The sequence below is a fragment of the Lactuca saligna genome, chromosome 8 (genome assembly GCF_052625555.1).
Source record: "Lactuca saligna cultivar CGN05327 chromosome 8, ASM5262555v1, whole genome shotgun sequence".
Lineage (NCBI taxonomy): Eukaryota > Viridiplantae > Streptophyta > Magnoliopsida > Asterales > Asteraceae > Lactuca > Lactuca saligna.
The window spans coordinates 121,964,066-121,972,553 of NC_136424.1; the positions used below are offsets into that span (position 1 = coordinate 121,964,066).

The window sequence follows — 8,488 nt, forward strand, 5'->3', positions numbered from 1 at the left end:
CATCATCTGTTTACTTAGCTTACTAAAATCATGAATCTCATGATTTCAGTTACAAACACCCTTCAATATGACGTCTTCAATCGATTTGGTAAAGGGTAGGCTTTTAAATGGATCGAATGAGTTCAATCATTGATGGAGGTTATTCATGTCGTCCACAGGTAAGCAATCCCTTGATCTGACCTAATTGTTTTAAGATTCATATTTTTTTTTCAATTGTGATCGTATTTGAAATGGTCAAATAGCCTTCAATATAATTGTATTTGGAGGTCGATCACATTTAGTTACAATTGTGATTCATATCCGATTTTTTTTATAGTTAAGCAGCAATTGGTCAAATATGGGGACTTATTCAAAGCTAAATTGGTAGAAATCACAATGACACATAGTTTAACATTTGTGATTTTTGGATTCTTATCGTGCTAAAAAGGGAGATATACGAATTAGGGCTAGTTACATATGTACGATATAATTATGACAATCCGGTAAAAACATTTGTTTGATTTCGCACATATTTAAGTAAAATGTTTGACTGTTAGTCATAAAGATCATACACCCTGCAACATCTGGCGTTTAAATTTCTTATTTATTGATTTGGTTGTCAATAATTTAAATTTGTTCTCACATGTTTTCACAAAGGTGCTATAAAAGATGAATCTGAAGATAATGGAAACCTTTCTGATGGGGGTGTTGAATCGAACCAGGTAATTTCAAAGTTCTTCTTTTGTATGATGGAACTCTAGCTTTATGGCCACACTTAATGAGCCTAAATGTATATATATATATATATATATATGTCTAAGTAGTATCCACTTTTATTATACCAGATTGAAGGCAATTCATCTGGAAAGAGTGTATGCAACTGGTATTACTTTTGATCGAATGTGCCATGTTTTGTATTAACTGAAAAAAATGATTATCATATCATCATTTCTATGTATTAATCATTGATTGCTTCTAGGTGGGATTCCCAAGGGCATTTCAAGCCAAACTTTGATAAGGGATATGAACCTTTTGTTGTCACAATGCAACCTCCAAACGTGACTGGTTCATTGCACATGAGACATGCTATGTTTGTAACTCTCGAGGTTTGGTAAATGTTTACTAACAACATAGATTCACATAAAAACTTTGTAAAATTCATCATTTTTTCTTTATTCAATGTGTAAATAAACAAACCATTCATATTTTCAATTGTGCTCCAGGATATTATGATCAGATACAACAGGATGAAGGGCAGACCTACACTGTAGCTCCCTGGAACTGATCATGCTGGCATTGCAACTCAGGTTTGAGTTTTTCCACAAATGGATTTATGATTATTGTATTAGTCTACTTAGTTAATATATTATATATCTAACAGATATTGTTTTTAGTTGGTTGTTGAAAGAATGTTGGCATCTGAATGAATTAAGAGGGTTGAATCAGGTAGAGAAGACTTCAGATAAGGCGACTTGGTGCTTCTTGTGATTGGACCAAAGAACATTTCACACTTGATGAACAGCTAAGTCTTAAGATGATATTCTATCACATTTTAAACATAATAATCTCAGAAACTATGTTTAAATAGTTAATTATAAATGTTCGTAAAAATTCATCCTGTAGGAGCTTTGATTCAGTGGAAGGACAAGATCAGGTGATAGAGATGTATATGAATGAGGAAGTCAGTGAACTTAAGAAAGAAATAGAAGAACTAGAGCATTTATTGCAGGATGAAGAGAAATGTAGAGCTGCAATCACGAAGCTGAACCCCAACAATAACAGGAGCCATGAAAGAATATTGGAAATTAGTAATAGGGTTATGAACACTAGTAGGAGGGCAGGCATTTTGTTCTTGGTAAGAATTCTGTCCACTTTATGGATTCATTTCTTGACCATGAGTTTGATTGGGGTGAATCATTGAGGGTTGATAAGTACGGGAAGTACCGATAATAGAATGAGCACAAAGGACGTGAAGGTCAAATTCACAATCAGAACATGAATAGGATAACCCGTTTCCGGCAAGTTTACAGGTATCACAATAAAAGGAGATGGATCGATTGTGTTAGTTTTAGCTCCAACTTGTGAACTTTCTGTTCAAATAGAACAAGAAGCAACTAAATTTGGCATAACTTCAAAGATTAAGAATACTTGCATTTATGGTGGGGTTCCAAAGGTTCCTCAAGTTCGTGATTTACAGAAAGGTAGGTGGTGATAAGATCAAAGATGAATTTACTACTATGGATCGGGTATATCCTTATGCTTCTTCAGCGTATTCAACATTATCCAGCATTATATCTATCTATCTATCTTTGTTGTGCGTAAAGCACATGTTTCATCATCATTTTTTTTAAATCTTTTATTTCAAGTGTTCATATTATCATTGCTACACCTGGAAGATTGATTGATATGTTGGAGTCTCATCATACAAACCTGAGGAGGGTGAATTACCTTGTGTTGGATGAGGCATATAGGATGCTTGACATGGGTTTTGAACCTCAAATGAATTTTTTTTTCACAGGTTTGTGAATTGTGATTAGTAGTTTTTAACCTGCCTTTTATAATAAGAGAAAACTAAAATATATATTTTCAATTTTTCTTATCTTATGGGATTTTATATATACACAGATGCGACCAGATTGTCAAACCTTTTATTGGTGTGCTACATGGCCAAAGGAAGTCGAACAACTTGCAAGACAGTTTCTTTACAACCCATACAAAGTGACTACTTTTTTTCTATTTTCACCATGTCTTCATATTTAATCCTTTTTTTGGACATTTGAAATTTGGACAGGTGGTGATTAGTTCACAAGACCTAAAAGCTAACCATTCGATTCAGCAACATGTGGATATTGTTACTCAGAATCAAAAGTACAACAAGTAAGCAGGCCGTTTTTATAGATGATTTTTTATTTTCAACTTTTTAGAAGCTTTAAAATAATAAAATTTTATAATTTTTTTTTTCAGATTGGTGAAACTGTTGGATGACATCATGGATGGGAGTAGAATTCTAATTTTTATGGACACGAAGAAAGGGTGTGACCAAATCACCCGCCAGCTCAGAATGGACGGGTGACCCGCATTATCAATCCATGGAGATAAAAGGCAAGCAGAAAGAGATTAGGTTTTATCCGAATTCAAAGCTAGTAAAAGTCCAATAATGACATCTACAGATGTGAAGGACGTGAAATATGTGATAAATTATGATTTCCAGGGTTCCTTGGAAGATTATGTTCATAGGATTGGGAGAACAGGAATAGTCGGGGCTAAAGGGACAGCATACACTTTCTTTACAGCAACAAATGCTCGGTTTGCTAAGGAACTTATTGCCATACTTCAGGAGGCCGGTCAGAAAGTCAACCCTAATTTAGCGGCAATAGGGCGAGGTGCACCTCCTCCACCCTCAGGTTCGTTTGGCCGGGTTTGATTTTTCCAAAAAAATAACAGATTTTCCCTTTGGTTTTGTTATTGAAGCTTTGATGTTTGATTTATATAGGTCATGGGGGTTTTCATGACAGATGAGAAGGGTGTGACAGATGTATTGTAGGATAAGTTGGACAAGGAACTAAAGTTTACAGGTATCAAAGTCCTTGGATGCTTTTTTTTAAAGATTTTTAACCTTTTTAAGAATTTTGAATTTGTTTCCTTGCTTTGAACTTTCTTCTGCAGCTTATTCCATGTGGCGGTGGACAATACTGAGACAACTTGTAATGTTGATGATAGCCAAAGCTGAACCCCAACATAGTGAGGAACACTTCCTTTTTCAGTAATTGAATTGTTATAAAATATAAATATAAATTATATTTATGTACAGGATGTATATCGAATATGTACTTTGATGGAACTTGTTCGTGTTCTTGCTCTATCATTTTCAAATGATGGAAAATGTGTTAAGGTATGCTTATCATGGTTCTGATGGAATTGAAATTGGAGATTCCATTCCATGGCATGTTTGATTGGCAAATGGATGGAATTAAATTATATCAGATTCCTTCAAATTCCATGTTTGATGGGATTCTCCATTGAATTCTATTCTTCCTTTTTTGTTAAATTCCATTCCATTTCCTGCCAATTAAAGGCATGAGAAATTATGATTCTTCCAATTCCAACTACTAAACTATAAATGTCAAATTCAGTTATTGTATATACAACAAAAAATATTCGAATATAAATAAAAGTTTAAAATTTATTTAGGTTTTTGATCAAGGATCCATGGGAGAAGGAGCACTTGCAGGAATGCCATTACAGCTAGCTTGCAGGAACAAGAAAGATTTATGAGTACATGGACTAGGGTAATGATGGAGCCATGGGGACCTTTATAAACATTGGTGCTATAGGTACTCTTTTGCAAAATTAATAATGTTGGATTTCTTCATTGTATTGCATTTTAGATCCCAAATTGGTATGACATTTTGGATCCCCATCAAAGGTGTCTCAAGGTAACATAACATATCTATTTATTGTTGGAGTCTTTATATATTAAGTACATGTAATCACAATATCGACACCTTTATATGTAGTGTATATTTAAATAGTGATTTTAATGATCTTGTAGGACCTAGATGCATTCACTGCAACTATTGTTGTGAGTATTGCCTTCTCTTTCATTCATGCTTCGTTAGTTGTTGCTATTATGAAGGTAGGCCACTCTCCGGTTGTATTTTTCACATAATTGACAAGGAGCTGTGGTATCTATTCAAACTAAGATTAGGGTAATGGTTGCAAGAGATGAGTTCAAAAGAAGAAGAAACAAGGCTACAACTATAGTTCAGGTACTATGGATGAATTATGTTTGTAAAGTATTTAAGAAAATGATTAGAAACAAGGGTGAATTTGTACATATTAGTTAGCAAAGGGGCAATGGATTGTATTTTTTGTATCTAATTCATTTGTAAATTTTTGTTACAACTTCTATGATTTGTTTTATCTTTCCATGGAACGATTATTTGTATGACATTAAATTTATGCAATGGATTCTATTTTTTGTATATGATATTTTATTTTCTATTATGAAACATTAAATACAAATTTAATTTGAAAATAAGTAAATCTATAAAGAATTTTTTTTAAACATTTAAAATTATGATACGCAAAAATGCGTGTCATCTTCATTTATGACATGACCTTTCTTGACAGGGGCTTTCTTGATACGCATTGCGTGTCGTTAACACACGCGTCGTAAGGTTACGATACGCGAATGCGTGTCATCTTCCTTTATGACAGGGCCTTCCGTGATACGCGTTGCGTGTCGTAAACACGCGTCGTAAATGCGCGTCGTCTCTCTTTATGACAGGGCCTTCCTTGACGCACATTTGCGCGTCGTCTGAGCCGTTTACGACGTGCAATGAGCGTCGTAAAAGGCTGTTTTTCTAGTAGTGTGTAACTTTTTAAGTACCACATACATTTATATTTCTTGAACTGTAGTAGTGTGTAGCATTTGAATGTATTAACCTTCTCACGAAGTGACGTGACTTTTTGAGAAGTTGTCTTTTTAGTCTATGGTTTGACGTTAATAAGAGTGATGGTTGAAATTTTTGGCGTTTACAATACTGTATTATCGTGTTTTGATGTTGACTAATATGTGCATATATATATATATATATATATATATATATATATATATATATATATATATATATATATATATATATATTAATAATTTTTTTGCCAATTTTATGCTCATTATAGGACAAAAGATACTTAATCTATTATTTGTTGTGTTGTACAACTAAAAATACATGCTCAGGGACAAAATGGAAAAAAGGTGGAAGCTGGGGATTTGGATCAAGGCTAAAATGAAGAAAAGTCTGACAACGACAACGTGGAGTCTTGATGTTTCCCGATGAACCTCGAAGACTTGTTGATTAGATGAAAAACCTAAAGACCACGTTTTCATGGATTTACCATGACGTGGTGAGCTGACTTCGAGAAAAATACATATAGAAGGCACTTTCCTCTCACAACCTAACTTTCGCTGGAACTTTTTTCGACTTTTGAAGGCCAAGATTGTTATTTGGAAGCTTGGAAGTGCAGAAGATCGATTAGAAGCTTGATTTTGAGAGATTTTAGGCAAAATTTCTTATGTCTACGCATTCTTCTTGTGCTTGATCATGGATTACAGGTTGAATTTTGTTTTTACAGGTTCGTTTGCTGATGTTTTGGGCTAAAAAGATGAATTTCGTGTAGACTAGATTACTTGCTTATTATGAGTAAATTTATGGAATGGATTATTCTAGGTTGATTATTTGTTATGTTAGCTTATTAAAAAACATCTCTATACTTATGATAACTACTTTTCCGTTTATTGCTGAGTTTAATTAAATTTGTATGACCATCATTGTTGAATAACTGGAATCTTATGATATTGTGAATTGCAAAATTGTAAGACTAGTGTTTTGACGAAAACCTATGGTCAAATAGAAAGGTGGGTAAGTATATGTAGGAGCTAATATATGAGAACCAATCATATATCGGATTTATTAAATTAACCAAATAGATCAATCCACTATAAGTCTAACACTAGTAAATTTGTTAGTTTATCTGCTTGATCACCATATGAATGAGCGTATTTTCTAAAGGATTAGGTATGTGAACAATAATTTGTTATCGATGATCAATAAATCATTAATCCATTGCACTTCCACTAAATAAACAATAAGAAGATGTATATCGAATTTAAATGAATGTCTTCCGTTTATCATGACCAAAATTTTCGTTTGTTTTTCTTGCTTTCAGTTTTGCTTTTAGTTTCATTAGGCAATAGTTAGTTTCTTTCTTAGTTTAGTTGTATTAATTAATTGTTTTAGTGTTGCGACTAGAGAATAAACGCTTTTTAATTAAATGGTATTTTAGGTAACTTAGTAGATAAAACTAGCTAATAATTATATTCCCCGTGTTCGATAACCGACTATTTTTGTGATTCTTTTTTCAACTAGGTACACTGCCTTAGGAGTAATAATTAGTTAAATTAGTTGGTTAAAACTAGTGCATAATTATTCCACATCAAGTTTTTAGCGCTGTTGTCTGGGAACGGTCAATTCTTAGATAATTTTAATTTGTTATTTATTAGGAATTTTTCTTTCTATTTTTCTCTTAATTTTTATTTTATTTTTCTTCTGATTGATTTCCCACGTCGTGGCAACAATCACTATGTCGTGGTCATTATGCAATTAGTTTTTACTTTTCGTTCTGTTCTTTTTACAAGTTTCATCTATTTTTGTTTTAGTTATTTAACCCAAGGATCAAAAACAACAATCATACCACCATTTCACGATCCTGTGTTCCATAAGAAGAAGCTAACTAAACTTGGAGAATGAACCAACAATACTCTAGAAAGAGAATTCGAAAGTTTTTAGAACACTCCTAACAAAAAAATAAGAATGTAACGAGCCCGAAATAGAATCAAAAAAGGAAGCAAACTGGAAATCAATCCTAAAAACAACAAGGCAGAGATTACTTACATGACGATGGAGGCATATACGAGACGAATGTGTGAAGACACCAGACCAAGACATGTGCAACCAACAATTCCCAACACAGCTAACTTTGAGTTAAAAAGAAACATACTTTCTCAATTGAAAGAAATACCATTTCATTGGAATGACCAAGAGCACGCTTAAAAGCACATTAATGAGGTCAGTGATATAGCCGATTACTTCAACATGTAACACTGTAAATTTTCAAACAAAATTTTCATTTAAAATCACACAATTTTCACAAAGCGTATTACAAAAATACCATTTATTTAATTTACCAAATACAACTCCATAATTACTTAGTTAACAATCCAGGATCCTCAAAATATAGCTCCTTCTCTGGTGTGTACAATCAAGCCGGCACCTTACCGCGATTCTGATAAAAACATGAAACAAGAGCACATAACACGGTAAGCATGAAGCTTAGTGAGTTCCCCAAATTACCACACACACAACTCATTAGCCACTCGAGGATATATCACTATAAGACGCTCTGGTCAATGTGTCTCGGTGGAACACTCCGGTCCCACAACTCCGATGGACCCTTCGGTGCTAACTCTGTAAGCTCAACATAATATACAACATAAATCACAAAGGCATAATGCAGGATATCACAACTCTCTAATTAATCCTCTATTCATACTCAATACAAAAAGGTTTCCATGTCTTTATATTTCTAACTCCTGGATTGGGTTAAAGACCATTTATACCCCTCCATGGTCTCCATTATTCATTATGATGAAATCCTAAAGTCAACAAAAGTCAAACTCAAGTCAACAGTCCATGTTTGACCCGACTCGCGGAGTGCATCTATGTGACTCATCGAATCCCCTTATTTCTTATGTCATATCGCGAAAACCCACCTTGACTCGTCGAGTTATCTCGCCAACTCGCCAAGTCACCCATATCCAGACCCATCGGGGAAAAACCCCACTCGACTCGTCTATACTCGAAGCACTAGATCTAGCATCCCATGACGATTCAAAGTAGCTCTACTACTCCAAACACTAGATCTAGCATCCCAAGACCCCATTGTC

The 8,488-nt window shown here is 33.9% G+C and overlaps 1 pseudogene; it reads left to right on the forward strand.

The window, feature by feature from the left end:
• The first annotated feature begins 145 nt into the window (after positions 1-145).
• LOC145010057 (DEAD-box ATP-dependent RNA helicase 20-like) lies at positions 146-3,498 on the forward strand (annotated as a pseudogene).
• The last annotated feature ends 4,990 nt before the right edge of the window (positions 3,499-8,488 follow it).